General features: G+C 34.3%; 1 long non-coding RNA gene across 2 annotated transcripts in view; it reads right to left on the bottom strand.

The window, feature by feature from the left end:
• The window catches only part of LOC146993511 (uncharacterized), a 178526-nt gene that overhangs the window by 96150 nt on the left and 63343 nt on the right, over positions 1–19033 (bottom strand). The window lies entirely within an intron of this gene.

Here is a 19033-nt window from a genome sequence, read left to right as displayed (position 1 = left end):
AATGTGAAAATTTCCAACTCCTTTCGACGACATACACCCCCATACCATCACACCGCCAGCTCCATGTTTGACAGTTGGATTTAAATTTCTCAGATTCAGTTCTGTTCCTGGTTTTCTCAATACAATAGCGCGGCCATTAACTTTAAATATTGTAAATTTACTTTCATCTGACCAAATTACATTGTTCCAGAAGTCCTACAAAGAGTTTAAATATGTTTTGGCAAAAGCAATTCTTTTCTTTCTATTTGTCTCGGAAATGTATGGCTTAGACCTAGGTTTGCGTCCATGATAATCGGCCTTTCGCAGCACTTTTCGTACAGTTGCAGGAGAAATTTCCTTGTTGCTAGCTAAAAAAAATGTCTTTTGCAATGCTTGCAGCAGAAAGTTTAGGATTTTGTTTAATTCGTAAAAGAATTTTTCTTTCTTCTCTCTGCGTTAGCTTCTTCGGTCTCCCACACCTTCGTTTTACAGCAAGACTACCAGTGTCAAGATAGTTTTGAATAAGTCTTTGCACACTAGAAAATGGTTTTCCAATGGTTTTACCAATATATAGCGAAGAGGTTTACCTCCATCTCTCAATTTGATAATTAGTTGTCTCGTAACTAAAGGAATTTCTTTATTGGTTGTCATTTCCGTCAAAGAAAATAGAAATAACAACTCCCAATCAACGTGAAATTTGCTTCGGAAGTCAATGACCTTGAAAGTGTAACCTTCTTTGCATTCTCAAGTTTGAAGTTTAAAAGTTAGATAAGAAATCCCCCGCCTTCTTCGCGTTGTACGCAAACTTTTTTGGCTTGGATTTCTGGCCACTTATCTTTTAAAAATTAGTGTGCATAAATTATTAGATATGAAAATATTACAGTTAAATAATTTCAAAGTCTAATTGAAACTAAATATTTAAAAAATAAAACTTTAAGAAACTACCCTTTTCATACCATAAAATTTGGATTTGATATTACTTTTCTTGATGTACGCAGATTTTATTGACTAACTGTATATAGTGTATAGATGCATGTTTCAAGATGCTATCTATTGTAGTGGGTACAGGCATCATGTTTCAGAACATTATATATTTCAGTAGAAAAGTTGCGATGTTCCCACGTTACCAAGGATAAAGATGGATGCAAGGCCGGCACCAAAACATGTGCAACCAGTGCGACCGCATTGGGCGGCGGAATTCTAGGGTGGCAATTTTTTTATATTCAGAAAGAAACCGGGCGACAGAATTTTGGATTTGTGGAGTTTGCACCGGGCGGCAAAATGTCGCCGGCCCTGGCTGGAAGTGTGCATGTAAACCTAATGTCTTAAATAATACTGCTATAATCCTTTCTGACGAGTCAAGTTAACATTACCAGCTAACAAATGTGTAATGTGAATACGAGCCATTCTTCCTTGGAAAGTCTTTACGCAGTCCTTAAGCAAGAAAGTCCTTAGGTAGATATTCTCGTTTGCTTTGCCGTATTCCAATAATTTACCTAATTTAACTTACTGAGAATAAATATATCCAAGATTAAAACGAACCATTTGTGGAGATTAATTCATTCGATTCCTTGGTGCTCCTGGTGCAGTTTATTTTTGAGGTCAGAAAGTAGTCATTTTATTATGTAATACCTTGATTTCCATAAACGAAGAACAAATAAGAAAATTAATAAGATAAAAGTTGCATCATGAATTTCGATAATAAAAACTGAGGAGGTATGCGAAATAAATAGCAAATTTTGGAATAACATAAGAATACGGCATGCGAAATAAAAATTATGTATATGAGAAAAAATAGAGAAAACTTTTTTTTCCAAAAATTATTTCATACACGAATCTGTCCCAAAAATGAGGTAACAAAATGCAGTACGTAAGTAAATACGGAGTATACTCAATTCTTATTACAAATGCAGGCCCAAAACTATAGAAATGATGTTCTGTAGTATTTTTAACGATGTCAAGCAGTCTTTTGCCGCAATGAGTGTTATCTCTTTACCTAGTTTTAAGCCCTTGCCTGATGATATATGACGTTAGGGTGCTAATATATCTTTTTTTTAGTATTTTGGTCGATGCTAGCACAGAAATGCATTTGATAGATAAATGCACACTATCATTTTAACATAAAGCCTTTTTGTTAATTGAGTTCCCTGGGGGGCGCAAGGTAACACCTTTTAATGTAATTTTATAACATCTATTCTATTTACTTATATTTAGAATATGACATCTTTAATTTTGGTTTGGTTTATTTGATTACTGCAAAGCATGCTAGGACTGAAGGGATGCCTTCATAAAGGATTTTCTGAGAAACACTGGCTCGTATCCACGCTAAAAAGGTCAAACGACCAGTATTCAGCGATTTTGCCGCTGAATAACCAGTATTCAGCGCTTGGCCGCTGGCGTATTTAGCCTTCTTCCCCAGAAAACGCAACCAGCGAGGAAATTTAACGATTTACCAAGTCTTGGCGAAACTGTAACAACATGCGCATGCGCAAAAGGAAAGTAACTTTGTCTCGTGCCTTCTTCCATAAGGCTCTTTGTGGATTTAGCTGAAGTACTACTTAGGTAGCAGAACCCCAGTATAACCACATTCGTATCAACGTATCGCTTCGTTTAGTAAATTCGTAATGGTTAAAAATATATCGTACAAAACTCTGTTGAAAAATGAACAACCATTTTTCTTTATTCAACCATTCCCCTCGCAAATGTTACATGAACTTTGCTGCTTCACTAACGATATTTGATGTACGCACAACTGACATTATATTAACATTAAAACTGAAAATACAACAACCCATCACGATGATAGTTCGTCGTTCGTCTCTCTCTGGGCATGCGCATGCTGGTAAATCTCCAAATTATTCGCGGGTTGCGTTTCCTAATGTGTATTGAGAATACGGCAAAGCATACTAGGGCTATATGCCTAAGGGGAGGGATGCCTTCGTGGAGGACTTTCTAAGGGAAACTAGCTCGTATACACGTTACACATGGGGAAAACCACGAAAACGCCCATACAGCTAGCCCGTTCGCGGGATTCGAACCTCGGACCGAACTACCAGTGTTCAGCGATTTTACCGCTCGGCCGCTGGTGGGCTGCGTTTCCTAAACACGAAAGGTAAATACGCTGGCCGCTGTGGGGCTGTTTTAATTTTCCAGCATGGTGTTTCCACTTTATTTCCTTCCATAGAAGAAGTTACTCGATCTAAAGGAACGATCTCTCGAACATGCGTTGTCCTAATCGTCTGTTTGGGGTACGGTATTTCGATGATAACAGGTGTCTGATTTTCCATACAATAAATAAACTCCAGTTTATTTGCTGCATGGAACCTGGGTTTATTTCTAAAGGATAATGGACTTCTACACCTTTGAGTTTGCTCCACATGGCATGCATAATTCAGCCCTCAGCATTTATTGAAAATTGCTTCACACTGATAGCTTCTTGTCAGCTACAGTAGAAACTCCACTACGAAATTGTTTAATAACAGCTAATACGAAACGGCTTGTAGCTGCTAAGAAAGAGACTCATAATAAAGTCCAAAAAGGCACAAAATCTGAATCGTTTTGAAGTTTATTGGGATATAGTCTTCTACAAGACACTCTTAAACTTTCCTTAGCACTTCCACTGCTGCGCCGCCTGTATTCGGGTGAAGGAGGAATTTGTAATCGGGATCCCTTATCCGAATTCGGATAACAATTCTTTGAGTACTTGCAAGGTAAAGGAGATATTTGAAAAAATGATTGCTGATTGTTGAAAGAAAAAACGAAAAGAATTGTTGCCGACAGCTAAATTCGTTCCGTTCACTAAACTGAATTGTGCTTTCTTTGGTATCTTTCTTCCTAAACAACCAGATATTGTAAAATATGATTAGTAGTATCTACATCGCATTTATTACCACTGCATTTATCAGTACCCGAATCAGAATCTGAAAATGCGATTTTCTTTAAAATTATCTTTCTGAAAAGTCCCGACTGTCCCTCATCCCTAATATTTGAATTTTTGTAAGCCTCGAAACAGGCTTTTCTTATTCACTTATATGATTCACTTATAAACTAATCTTTCATTTTTCTTTTAGACATAGCAAAACGTTGGGGCAACAATTTTAATACAAAAAATTTTCAACCATTTTTTTTCGATACAAAAAAGGAACAAGAGAACAACTTTCGAATCTCATACCCTTTCTTAAATATTTCGTTCTTGAGGAAAGATTTTAAACTGAATGCATATCCCAAAATGTTTCGTACTAGACGTTCTAAAGTTAAAGTCCTATCGGAAACAATGGACGTATGGTCTAGCAACGCCTCTTCGGGTAAAGGAAACGTTTTTACAAACTTGCTTGAAAGTCAACGTATTACCTTATATACCCGCGTATAAGTCGATACCGCGTATAAGTCGACCCCACCACTTCGACATAAAAAATTCGTAGAAAATAAGAAACCCGCGTATACGTCGACCCCCCACTTCCGAAATCGATCGAGAAACTTCGAAATTTTTTTTTTTAAGTACTACATTTATTCAAAATCATCTGAGAAAAAAAAAGTAAATATACGATAAAAAATACCTTGGTAAATAAAGAAAATCAAAATCCTTCAACGTCCGATTCATGGTCAGATTCGCCAAACATTTCATAGAACTCTTCTGTCGTCATTGGCTCGTCATCATACATATTTTTCAGTCTCGAACTCTGTATTGTTACAATCACTACTAGAGCCTTCGTCGTCATTTTCACTTTCAAAAACAGTATCATCTTCCGTGCCGCCTAGTTCTTTGCTAATACAACATTTTTAAATGATTTTATAATCATTTCAGAGGGTATTTCGTTCCAGGCATCTTTAACCCACTGAGCAATTAATGTAATATCGGGCTTTTTAATGTTGCCTCCCTTTGTAAATGTTGGTGGACCGTAACTAATCCACTCTGCCCAATATTTTCTAACATTTACTTTGAAGGGCTTATTGAGGCAGACATCTAGGGGTTGAATGACGGATGTCAATCCTCCCGGAATTACGGCCACAGTCGTTTTTAGGTGTTTTGTCACTTCTTCAGAAAAGTGTCCACGAAAAGAATCGTATACTAAAATTCTTTGGTTGAATCGAAAGTTACTCTAGTTAAAGTATGAAACTCTGTGATTAGTTCGTCACATAATTTAAGTCACGAAATTACTTCTAGTAAGTGACTTTATTTGATAAGTCGTCCAATTTGAGTGCGAGAAGAAAACAACTGCATTATATAAAGAAATTGTTGAACTTCCGATTCTTTTAATTTTTTATGGCCCCGCGTATAAGTCTACCCCCCACTTTGAAGTCTTTTTTTTTTGTCCAAAATATCTCGACTTATACGCGGGTATATACGGTAACTGAATCTTCGAGGTGAAGAATCCGTGCTTGCCTGTTAGAAGAATCCACTTTTCATTGCAATTAGTTTGGAAAATGATATATACCAGTATTTTTCATCAAATTACAACTTCGAGCTCTTTTATTTATAATCAAGATATTTGAAAAGGTTTTGTTTAGGTTTATGTGATTACGGCAAAGCCTTGCGGGCTATATGCCTAAGAGAAGGGAGGACTTCAGTTAATTAACTTGTTAACTTGTGTAAGTACCGTGTTGTGCATTAGTAGAGGACGGTAAGATTTTGTGTTGCAAAAAATATATGTATAAGCATATGCAGACTGCATATAGAATAAATAAAGTGCACCAAAGCTTTCAAAAATTTTTAAATCTTTCTGCACTTCTGATGAAAGAAATACAGTAAACTCTCGCTACAACGATACCCGATACAACAATAACTCCCTCCACTACAATAATGTTTTGCGGTCCCGGTGATTTTGCATATAAACTAATGTTAATCTCCCCTCAATATTGCTATATTCTCTAGAACAATAAACCTCTGTAAAACGATTTTTTCAATCTAAATTTCAGTATTATTTTCTCCCTTTATAATAATATTTTGATTTTCAAATACTTTTTTTCGTTTTCTTTTGTTATTTTTTCCGTCTATTAAGACTCATTGTGGATATTCAACTTATCCCTGAATAAATAGCTATTGTTCAGATTTCAAAACAGATGAAGACCATCCTTTTGGGAATTGGAGTGGGTGAGGGGGGGTTGAAGTGTAAATGTATGCCTAGTCTCATTTCCCAGTAAGCTTTGGAATTCTGATAAGGTTTAAGGACATCTAGACCTGTCTGGTCACCTTGTCACAGAACAAGTGCCCTTTGTTAGAGGAACAGGGGGAGATGGAGGCGGGATGTTGTTAAGTGACGTACTGAAAAGTGAGTTCAAAGGTTGTTTTATAGTCTTTAACGATTTTGAGTTCTACGCGAAACATTTGGTTTAAACTTTTCTTTCTTTCACGCGATATTGTTCCCTAAGATGGCAGGGCGAAAGAAACTATCTTTTCGAGATAAACTGAACGTTACCAATGATATTGATGAGGGAATGAAGCAGATTGATGCGGCTATGAAACATGGATTATCGCAATCTACAGTTGCAAAGTTCCTAAAGAAGAGAAAGCAAATCGAAGATGCTGTAACTTCAAATGAAATTAACCCAGAGCGAAAACGACTGAAAGTTGCAACAAATGAAAACATTGATGCTGCTGTTTTAAAATGGGTTCAAGAGATGAGAGCAACAAATGTCCCAATAAATGGACCTTTATTATGTGCAAAAGCACGGAAATTTGCAGCAATGCTAGGGAACAAAACTTTCAAAGCTAGCAATGGTTGGTTAATGCGTTTTCGTGATCGTCATGGAATAACATTCCAAGAAGTTCACGGAGAGAAAAAGTCAGCCCCGATAAACGACGCAAATGAATGGCGGCAAAACAAGATGAAAGAAATCTTAGAAAAGTATGCTCCAGAAGACATTTATAATGCAGATGAAGCTGGGCTGTTTTTCCAACTCCTACCCGATCGAACATTGGCATTCAAGGGTGAAAAGTGTTATGGAGGGAAGAAATCAAAGCAGAGACTGACCGTTCTTCTGTGTACAAATAGCACAGGAACGCATAGAATACAACCTCTCGTCATTGGTAAATCATTGAAGCCAAGGTGCTTTAAGAACGTGAAAAGTCTTCCCGTGGAGTATAAAGCAAATAAGAAGGCTTGGATGACGTCTAAATTTTTTTCCGAATGGTTACAGAAGTTAGACAATGAAATGAAGAAGAGAAAGAAAAAAATCGTTTTGTTGATAGATAACTGCGGTGCTCACACGTCATTTCCAAAGCTACAAAATATCGAAATCGCTTTTTTCCCTGCCAATTCCACTTCAGTTTTACAGCCTCTTGATATGGGCATAATTAAGTGCTTCAAAGGATATTACAGAAAACGGTTGGTGGACTCCATAGTTGTAAACTTTGAAAATAAAGTAGAAGAATCTTTCAAAGCTGTAAATGTCAAGGAAGCGTGTGACAATATTGCTGGAAGTTGGTGGGAAGTAACAGAAAAAACCATTCGGAATTGCTGGAAAAAGGCCGGTCTTTGTGTTATGGAAGATAAGAAATCTGATAATGATGAAAATTTCATAGACAATGATCTCTCAGATGATCAAGAATGTGTTTTGCACATCAAAAAATCCGTATCCCAACTTGAGGAAACAAGCGGTAAAAAGTTTGGAATTAGTATAGAAGACTATTTAACAGCAGATGATGATCTTATGGTTTTCGCAGGAGTTACTGATGAAGATATTCTCTCTGAAATTGCTGATGTGATAGGAAACAATGATGAAGATGATGATGATGATAATACAGGTCCATCGCAGTCCTTATTGTCATCCCAGGAAGCTCTTCAATCTGTGAATTCTCTACGGACATTTTTTCAAGCCTTCCGTCGACAAATGAAGAACTCGTGCACTAGACTCAATGCATACAGTATTGGTGAACTTAACAGTTAAAAAAATCAATAAACAAACAAAAAGTATTGGATTATTTTCAATAAAAAGTGTTTTCAGGTATGTGAATATTTCTGTGCTTATTTTCTGAATTTATCTTATTTATTTATTTTTTTTAGTATTTAAACCACTATTATTAGTATTTTACAAATTAATTTCTTCTAAATATAGACTTAAAAGTAGTATGTTATGCACCTTAAACTAATAATAATAATAATAATAATAAAACTCTTATTAAATGCTCAAAATATGTGGGCCCTCGATATAACAATATGCCTCTCTACAACAATATATTTATTTGGTCCCTAAAATATTGTTGTAACGAGGTTTCACGTAGTTATTTTACAATGCAAATTGCGGAACAAATTAAAATCAAGACTTCCACATGCGAATTCAAGTATCTCAAAAAATTCCTTAACTCCTACCACTTGAAGCGAAAATAGTACCAAATAAGGATTAAACAATTCATTACCCTTACAGATGCAGACAGTTATGACGGCTAAATTTTAGGTAATAGATTTTAAGGAGTAAGTTCAAGACCTTACGTCACTGTCGCTAGGATGCGAAGGCGCACATGTTCGCGTACAATATTGACACCTGCTTGTGATGTTCTCTTTTGGCTATTACTCGACACAGTAGGTGGTAAAAAAGTCCATTGTAGGTTTGGCGAAAAGGAAAAGCGCTATTAAATGTTCGAATTCGTCCACCGTTGCAAAAAGTAAAAGTTTCACGGGAGGTACAATGGAGACAAGAAAATTGGAATTTGCTTCCCCCCCCTTATGTGTATATGTGCTTCGGTTGGCCGCGTTTCTTACATTTGGAAGTCAGTCTCGTGGGACAAAGCACGAAAGAGTAAAAAAAGATTCTTAGAAGGGCGTTTAGAAATATGAAAGCGCCTTCTTCGAAGAAATGAATGTATACTTTAATGGTTCCATTTAATGCATTCCAGCGTGTTTAAATTAACATTAATTATGCTGAATGAAGGAAAAGACTCAGTGACTGAATTTATTAGGGTTAAGCAAACCGTGTACAGATACTTAATAAATGCGTTAATAAACACATCCGGCTCGCGGTTCGTTCTATAGCTTTTAATCTAATATAGCACTTCAACGCATGAAGTAAAACATACAATTCGGTGTTAATGCTATATTAATTTCTCACTCTATTTTGCATTTCTAAACAAAGACTTTTGTAAATCTATACAAATAACAGTAAGTAGAAAGCTAGCTACACATGGTTTTGATATAAAAAAAATTCGACCAAGCATCAGACGCTTTGTCTAAATTAGAAATATAGGTAAATACCTTACGATACAGGAATTTTCTGATTTGAATAATTTCACTAGAGCTCCAGTTATCCGTGTTCCGGATGTTTAATAGTGCAATTATTCGGTTCTGTTGTTTTTCTATCTAAGCCGATAAAATTAAGCTTGCTGTTGATTTATTTGGATTTATTTGTTTTAATTCCAAAACGCATTTGAACTCCAAGTTGATAGAAAGGGTACTTACGTAATATCCCGTCGACCGTGAAAGTGTCTAGTGTGATTTAGCCCCAATCGTGGATAAGCGAGACGTAACAACGTGCTTACAACACCTGCGCTTTCTTTACATGTAAACCCGATTGATTCAGCTACGTTTTATTTTTAAGAACAAGAATTAAATTAACTGTTACTGTAGTTATTTCTTTGCAACCGCCTTTTACAGAACAACAAGCAGGGGGTTCTTTTCAATGTGATTCAATGGAAATAATAATACCCCCCCCCAAACCGGGATAGTAGTTAGTGGCTCTGACTGCCGTACTGAAGAGGTTAGGTTCGGAACACGGAGAAGGCATGGATTTTTTAGGTGTATAGTGTCTGTGCGGCATGGGCGCACTTTAAATATGTAGCGAGTCGAAAGTTCTCCCGAGGGGTTAGTGGCAGAGAAAGAGGGGTAAGAGACACTCGAACCCGTCCCCAGAGCTGCTCTCTCTTAAAATTGGAGGGTGGGGTGCAAAAATGAACTAAAGTCAGTTGTCAAGGCTTAGGACTTTAGTGAAAATGAACTAAAGTCACTAAAGTCCTAGGCGCATTTGACTCCTGAAGGTCGTGGGCTCGTGCTAACCGTTGTCAGACAAGTGAGATTGGTAACACAAACTATAATAATATCTGATTTGGACACCACATGACTTTATACTATACTTTATACTTCCCTGTAAATATAAGTATACGACACCTCTGAGACCTTATTAAACGCTAAATTTCGTTATTTGTCGAAATTATTATTATTATTTTTTTTAAATTTCACAAACATGAATATTTTCATCATTTAAAACACTTGGTTGTAAAAATGTTGGTAATGTTGTACAATTTCCACATCTTGAGGTACTTATATTTGGAAGTATATGACAACGACCAACGATTGCGAAAATGAAGACCAGAAAAGGAATTTTAAGCCACACTTAATAAAAGGGTATGCTTTTACATATGCATTATACATAAAGAAAATCGTAGTAATATGCCAAAAACAAAATTTATATACATTTGGTGCTCCCGATTACAATAAAAAAAGAAGTGCACAACTAGGTGTTGTATAAGTTCCATATACAAAATTCTACGACTAATCGTTTTTGAGTTATACGAGATACATACATACGTCAGGAAATATCACTTTTGAATCCATTTTAGAGTCCGTTTTAGAAAAAAGAATCCTTTGCTTGTACATATATCACGTATATCCCGAAAAAAATATATATTTCGTGATACACATATATCACGTATATCAAGAAAAAATACATATTTCGTGACACACATTTATCACGTATATTACGGGGAAAAATATATATTTCGTGATACACATATATCACGTATATCACGAACAAAAATATATATTTCGTGATACACATATATCACGTATATCACGAAAAAAATCCTTCAAATGGATTCGGAAACGCTCAGAATGGGTATTTTGATCGTACTTCGTACAAGGAAGTAAAAAACTGTGCATTAATAGATACGATATTTAACTGAAGCTAAAAGTGAGCATTCATCCAATATGGCAGTCTCTTCAAAGAAAGGATTGGGTTTAGGTTAGAAAGGTTTCAGTTCTCATAGTTTAGGCTTCGAATCAGTTACGTCACGAGTCATGCAATTTGGATTGATCTAGAAATGACGCAGCCCAGATAAGTTACGATTTTTAGAATAGAGAGGGGAATTTTAGGGTTAATTTTGATTTACACATTTACACATGATTTGCAAACTTAAACAAATTCCAAGAATTCAAACAATTTACATTTTTTTTTATGTTTTATCCCTGAATAATATTCTGTTCTTCGAATACCATTTTAAGTGCTGCAGTTTTATATAATTCATTAAATAAAACACCTGATTGCGATGAGATGTTCTTAAAGGAAAAAAAATTACATAAAAGAAAAACAAATCTGAAAGATTTTAGATTTTATGTTACTCCCAAAGGGGCTTTTTTTTTAACGTTTTATGTGTTACCTTTATTTATTAAATATCATGTTCTTCGCACTTAAAACGCATAAAATTCAATTCAACAGCAATATCATAAAAAATATTTAAAAACAGCATATCTTTAGGATTTCCAATGCACAGTCTTGCGCGCTGCAGATAAAAATGCTTTTTTTTTTTTTCGTACAGTGTTTCCGTTGCTCACTTTGAAAGTTTGTCAATCAAAAATTCGTTAATTTTTATTTTAATCCAAAATTCGTCAAGTTTTAAAAAAATATGAAATAGGTAACAAAACAAATTCAAATTCGGGCTTCCAGGTGTGCATGTTCGGGTGGAGGACTATGTTATTCAAAATTTGATGACTTCAGGTACCGTTGTTCTTTTTCACAATGCAGAAAAATAGATTCTTCATTATTTAGTTTCTATAAATATAATAGAAAGCGATAATATTTGGTGACAACAATTTGAAAAAGATTCGGTGTGTATGTGTGTATTTAATTATGGCAAAGCACACTAGGGCTATCTGCCTAAGTGGAGGGATGCCTTCGTGGAGGACTTTCTAAGGGAAACTGGCTCGTATACACGTTACACATGGGGAAAACACGAAAACACCCATGCATCCAGCCCGTTCGCGGGATTCGAACCTCGGACCGAACTACCAGTGTTCAGCGATTTTACCGCTAGGCCGCTGGTGGGCCTGAAAAAGATTCGGACATTTAAAGGTGATTCGACACAAGATACTAATAGCCCTTCTGGGCTAACGACATTCGGGCTAAATAAATTTAAAGTTATAAAAGACATTTACAATAAAATGTTATATGTGTAACGCGCCAACATAAAGATATTTTTAACGATTTTTGTTCATTCAGCTCTGAATAGAATATGAGCAACAATTAAAAAAAAAAAAAAAAAAATCAGAACACTGTTTCATCCTTTTTCTTTTTTTAATGATTTTCTTCCATTCAAAAACTTGACATTAATAATTCTTCCTGACCATTATTACACACCAACGCCTTCTCTTACATTTCCTCTAAAGAATATTAAAAAAAAAAAAGCCTCTTCTGTTTTTTTCCTTTCGAGGAAACATATTTTAATGATTAATTAGTCAAGAAGATGCTTTAAACAGTGAAATAGCAATATGTAGTGAAAATTATGGGAAATCATTTTTTTCCCGTAGTCATCACCACTTTTTTTTTTTTTAAATCTTTTTGTTTAAAAGACACGATTAAATGCATTAGAAGAACCGAAATCGCGTGCGAGGTTCGAAAACCTCGTTTAACTTCTCTAACGGCGAAAGGTGTTCATAATTAATGTGTGATGTATGGATTTGACTTTTTGCTATATCTCAGTGATTAGTGTTTTATTCTTTTTAAAAGCTTATGCCTGATTAAATGGTTAACACGTACGTCGGCTTTTCGATTGTATTTATTTTTCGTGCCTTTTTTTATTAATTCATTTTCCATTAGATGTGCTTTCTTGAAATAAATTGTGTGAGTTTTTTATTTCTCTCTCTCTTCTTTTCCTATCTGGATTTTAAAAGTCGGTAAATATATTTAAAAGAGTGATTAGTAAACGTAATTAAAACTCACAGTGTTCCCGATGGATTAACGGGGCATATAATTTGAATGAAAGGGTAGCTCTACAATAATGACATTTGCGGACTTTTTCTTTTTTTTACTAAATTAAATTTAGGAAAAGAAAAATTCGGAAAATGGTTGTGTAAACTGATTAAAACTTCAGAACGGCTTTGTTTTTAGTTATTTTGCCTCTTTTATGCAGCCGCAGTTGTGATTATTCATTAAGGAATTTGTTTATTAGCATATTATCTTGGCTTAACATTTATGCCAAATTTTATTTTTATGCATTAAAGAATTCTTTACTTAACTGAAATGATAAAGGATAATTAATCATACATAATTTAGCATTTATTTTTACATAAATTTTTTAATAGAAAATTTCTCAAACCTCTTTTTTCTACGCGATGGAATAGCACATTGGCACCATTGGCACATAATTTAGTGAAAAGAATTAATACGAGAAAATGTTTACTTATGCAATTACTGTAACTAAAATAATCTGAAGAAGTTATAAATACAAAATTCTCATATATTTTTATTTTTCTAGACCACGGTTTCCCAACGGGATCGATAGCTTTTTAAAGAGGTCATTGATGCAAAGCCGAGTATACACTAGCAGTTGAGTGACACAATAACAATTTCACTAATTAAAACTTACTAATACACTGATAATTAATTGTTTATTGATATAAAGCTGTATCATGTAATAAAGCAGAATTTGTACAAAATAAAGGGGCAAATACACTAAAATTATTTATTATATTTTTAAATAAATAATATTTTTTAAATATATAAAATATATTATTTAATACATTTTTTAAAAAAATAATATTTTTTAAACTTATAAAATATATTACTTAATACATTTTAAAATAAATAATATTTTTTAAATATATAAAATATATTATTTAATACATTTTAAAATAAATAATATTTTTAAAATATATTATTTAATACATTTTTAAATAAATAATATTTTTTAAATATACTATAAAATTATTTAATGCAAAAAGTGCAATATAAAAAAATCTGAACTGCACACCACATGACTTCCATGCACGGCCTATTAAATTATACATTTTTGTGCTACATTTCATTTAAACCTATTTCCTCGAATTTAATTGTTCTCACTTCGCGGCAGGGCAAAAATACACAGAACTCAAAATAGCTTCATTAAAAATTGAACAATATGAAAAAACATAAAATTCCAAATACAGATAAAACAATTAAAATATAATTTTTCACTGTTCAAATAACAGTTTCTACGAAAGAAACAAGCAATTCGCCCAACGGGCAAGAAGGCCGATTTTTCGGTGCACAAAATTATTAATTTTACCTTTGGTCCCACTCACCAGTAAACCTTCTCTCCTTTGATACCGGTGTTCCGGAAACCCATATATTTTCTAAAAGCTTATATCACAAGCAGAAAAACTGTGAAGTCTTATGGGCAGAGAGACAAACGTTTAGGACCTACAAAACCCACAAAATATTATTGAAGTGTGTATAGATGGACATATTTCGGTAATGGCCATTTCTATTTCTCGTATGTTCATGCATTGTCTGCTTCCGAAGTATCTGATGGTAAAGTCCTACAAAAAGAATTGGTACCTGAGGATTTACGGGAAAGATCCAGCCTCTATATATTCACTTTTTCAGACACTACAAATCTTTTGTTCGTTACACAAAGGGTATAATCATTATCAAGACGCTAGGAGCACATTTAGCATCATGAGAGTTTCCTGGCCCTGCAGTCCTTTTCACTGTATCACTTCAGCGCTCCTCGTTTCAAGAACTTGGATTAAGTATGCTTTTTTACAAGGGCGGATACTTGGAAGACGAACCTGGAATGTGGATTGCTCCAATGCATAACTGCTTCGATTCATTGACAAATAAGAAGTGTGCAAAGTGTGAGGCTATCGCTTTTGTAAAATGTGCCCATTGTGAACTGTCTTTCCGCCCGTCTCACTGTTTATTTGATGAATTCCATATTGATTGTCTCTTGTAACAGACTTTGTTTGTAGTCAATAACAAGTTACATTTTCAACATGCCAACGTATATTGTTTCTTTTCAACGAGTTGTTTCTTGCTTTATATTGAGATCTCCACCTTCTTACCATGTTATTAATGCCTATAAACAGGCGAAACGAGCATTTTAGCGACTTTTGGTGTCATGTTTCGAGCAACTTTCTAATACTTGTGGAGCCTATAGCTCCTAAACTCTTGTCCCTCTTTCCCTAAGATTTCACAGATTTTCTACTTGTGACATAAGCTTTCAGAAAATATATTGTTTTCCGGGAAACCGGTATCAAAGGAGAGAAAGTTGACTTGTCAGCAAACAGATATTGAAGGTGCAGAAACTGACTTAATTCACTATTATGCTAAGTTTTAAATGTAAACAAATACGTCTGCTCCGTTAGGCTCAGCCGCACTTAAACAAATTTTAAATTGCTCATAATTCTACAACTATTGCATGCAGATTTACTAAAAATATAAAAATCTTAAACGGAACATAAGAAAAACATAAATCAATCTTTTTGAAAGCAAAACTCACTAGCCGAGTAACAAAGTAGGTATATGTATGTCTATATATATATATATTCATTCACTTTTGGTGCTGCCGATTGTACCAAAAAGGGAGGTGCACAATTGAATGTTATAGTTGTCCTATACACAAAATTGCAACGTTCTCAGGCTGTTCGTTTTTGAGTTGTGCAAGGTGGATACATATGTACGTACGTACAGACGTCACGAAAAAATCTCTTTTGAATACATTTTACAATTCATTTTGAGAAAAAGTCCTTTATCCTGTCCTTACGTACGGATGTCACTCAAAACCATTCTTAAATTGGATTCGATAGCGGTAATTAATGAAATACTATAATACCCGAAATTTTTTACGATTACAATACTTCATTTACTTCGTACAAGGAAGTAAAATTTAAATAATAATACGAAAATGAATTAACCCATTTTTCAACCTTTTTGTTCATATTCATAGTTTTATAGCTATCTAAGTTATTTATGTTCAATTATTATTATTATTATGTTGTACTCTGTATATCTAGCACAGAGAAAATGTAAAGAGAGTGTAGAAGAATATCATTCTTAGAAAATATGTCGAAACACAAAAAGCGTTGGGAATGTTTGTTCTAGACGATGCGAAAGAAATGTTTTGAAACTGGTAGGTATATATTATTCATTCTTCATATCGTAATATCGTCCGTAATTATAATAGAACTTCTGGCGAAAATACTAATTCAAATACTAGTACCTGCGTATTAACAACGTAACTTTCCATAATAGGACTAAAGAATAGAATTTGAAAAGTTTAATTTAGAGAAACTTTCTAATGTATAAAATATTTGTTATAAATTTATTTTTAAATTTTCCAAATATGGCAGCAGTCTTACGAAATTCACAGAAAATTGATTGATATTAAAAGGTGTGGAAATCTTGTAAAGTTTGTTTTAATTACTATATTATTTTTTACATTGAATCTATTGTTCTGTTGCTCCTTCTATTCGACCAGAATATGTAAATGGAGTGAGTTTGAGTAAAGAACAAGAATCTAAGTTTAGGAGATCGGTTTGGCAACCTCAAAATGATTCTGTACTACTTGCAAAATATACGGCAACAGGAACATATATTAATTACAACAAAGGTAGAAATATTCATAAAAATTATCATTCGGATGTATTAGAAATTAAACGTATCTTAATTCACTTTAATCAGCAAAAAAGTAAATTAAGGTTAAAAAAGCAAAAAAAAGTTTGAATTACTAACTATTTGATAGGCACAACAAAGATCTTACGCTTTGCTAAATGCCAACACTTTCAGAACCTGCAACACGAGGACGCATAAAAGATAAATTAAAGGTCTTATGCACTTTCTTGTAGGTTTTAAAGTAATAATACGCTTTTACTTCTTACTGCCCCTTGCAGTTACAATTTCACTTATTTCAAAAAATGAAATTTAGGGGAGTATTAATAGTACTTACGTATTATTCCATCGACCACAAACCTGTCGCCAAACAGAGCGATTAATCGCCAGTTATGGATAAGCGGGACGTAACAAAATATTCCTAACATTGGCGTTTATGTTTGGTATAACCCGAATGATTCTCAATAAGACACCTTTTGTTTTTATAAACAAGGATATAAATTAAATGTTATTGCTGCAATTTTTTTCTTTCATTTTGAAATTAATTATTAGAATGTAGGACCTCTCTTCTACAGAAAACAATCACTGGGCTAATTTCGGAATTATGGAGTCGTACCATCAAAAAGCTTGGATTAGTGGATACGAAATGGTCAGCTGTAAGAAATGGTAGTTTTCCACTTTTAATGATTTCATTACTGTTTTATTAGTCATTGAATATAATTGACAAAATAGTTGACCATTTTTAATGCCATAAATACAATAAGACATACTGCAATACATAAATACATGCAATAAAACAGTAATGGAATCATTATCTTCGGGAAATTTCTTCACAGCGGACAGAGTTTATAAACATAGCTTTCGATAAAACGGGATAATAAAATAGTAGAAATAGACGAAAGCCATTTTACGAAGCTCAGAAACGAAACGGGTTGAATAGTGCTTGTTTGTTTATTAAACAGATTTCGTTCCTTCAGAATTCCTCAGAAATTTTTAGCGCAACTTTCTAGGCAACTTTCGCGCAACTTTTAGGATCTTCGCCGACTTTCATGGTTCGATGGTAGCCACTTTTCGAGGCCCACGGAGTCATATGCAAGTACAGCATTAATCTAATTTAGAGGGAAAATAAAATTATATATCTGGCAGAAACAAAACGGGTTGAATAGTGTTTGTTTGTTTATTAAACAGATTTCGTTCCTTCAGAATTCCGCAGAAACTTTTAGCGCAACTTTCTAGGCAACTTTTGCGCAACATTTAGGATCTTCGCCAACTTTCATGGTTCGATGGTAGCCACTTTTCGATGCCCACGGGTTCATATGCAAGTACAGCATTAATCTAATTTAGAGGGAAAATAAAATTATATATCTGGCTGGAATAGGTTTAAAAAGAGCACATATTCAACTCTATCGTTTTACATTAATTTTATGATTGAGGTTGGCGTATTATTAGCAAAAAATTAAAGAACTAATAACACCTAGACGCTTCTACTGTACTTTTGAATAACTTATATACATTCTTTTGCAAAAAAAATCGAAGCACTATGAAGGAAATGGTTCTTTTTGATGAAACTGAATATGTGTATAATTCTTCCACAGATAATAAAATGATTAAAAAATCAAGGTCATAGTACCTGTTCACGGCTCACAATCGCCCATTGAGTGTTCAAATTAGTAATTGGTCGAACAGCCCCCGTCGGCAATGCATGCTTGAATTCGTCGAGGCAAGAAGTGGTAAATGTTCCTAATGAAATCCTGCGACACAATCTGCCAGGCATTCATCAGTTGCTGCTCCGGATTTGCGATATTTTGTGGTGCCCGAATCTACTGTGTCCCAGACATGTTCGATTGGTGAAATGTCTAGTGACCTTGCTGGTCAAAGACGATTATCAAGCGCACGAAGACAGTCCAGAAATAGGCGAACGGTATGTATCCTGGCATTATCTTGTTGGAAAATGGTCACAGGATGACGTGCCATGAATGGTAATGCAACCGGCTGCAGGATGGTATCAACATATCGTTGAGCTGTTAAAGATGCACGGAGGTTGACTAAAGATGATCTGCTATCATAAGAAACAGCGCCTCACACCATCACACCAGAGATTATGGCTGTATGCCTTTGTAAAAGAAAGGCTTATTGGGACCCCAGGCCCCTGTCCTTCTAGACACGAACATGGTGGTCATCTGCTTCCAGAGTGAAGTGAGATTCATCGTTGAACACTATACGTTGCCAGTCTGAATTGGACCAATTGGGAATTGGTTCCTGTTTTCCTGTCGATGTTTTTAATTATTTGAAGAAATTGGGCACTATTATAGCCATTTTACAAGAATGATTAGCTATATTTGAATACGTGTTCTTATATTGTAGGAATACCTGTCAATTTGTATAGATTGAAATTGTTTATTTGTGCTATTTATAATTGTATAATAGAAATTTATTATTTTAACTGTAATGAAAAAAATTAGTTGCAGTTTTTTTAAACATG

This window comes from Stegodyphus dumicola, chromosome 12 (assembly GCF_044657685.1).
Source record: "Stegodyphus dumicola isolate Sdum_Otavi_A_Nest chromosome 12, ASM4465768v1".
Classification (NCBI taxonomy): Eukaryota; Metazoa; Arthropoda; class Arachnida; order Araneae; family Eresidae; genus Stegodyphus; species Stegodyphus dumicola.
The sequence above is the reverse complement of the archived record's forward strand: the minus strand, read 5'-3'. Positions and strand labels throughout refer to the sequence as shown.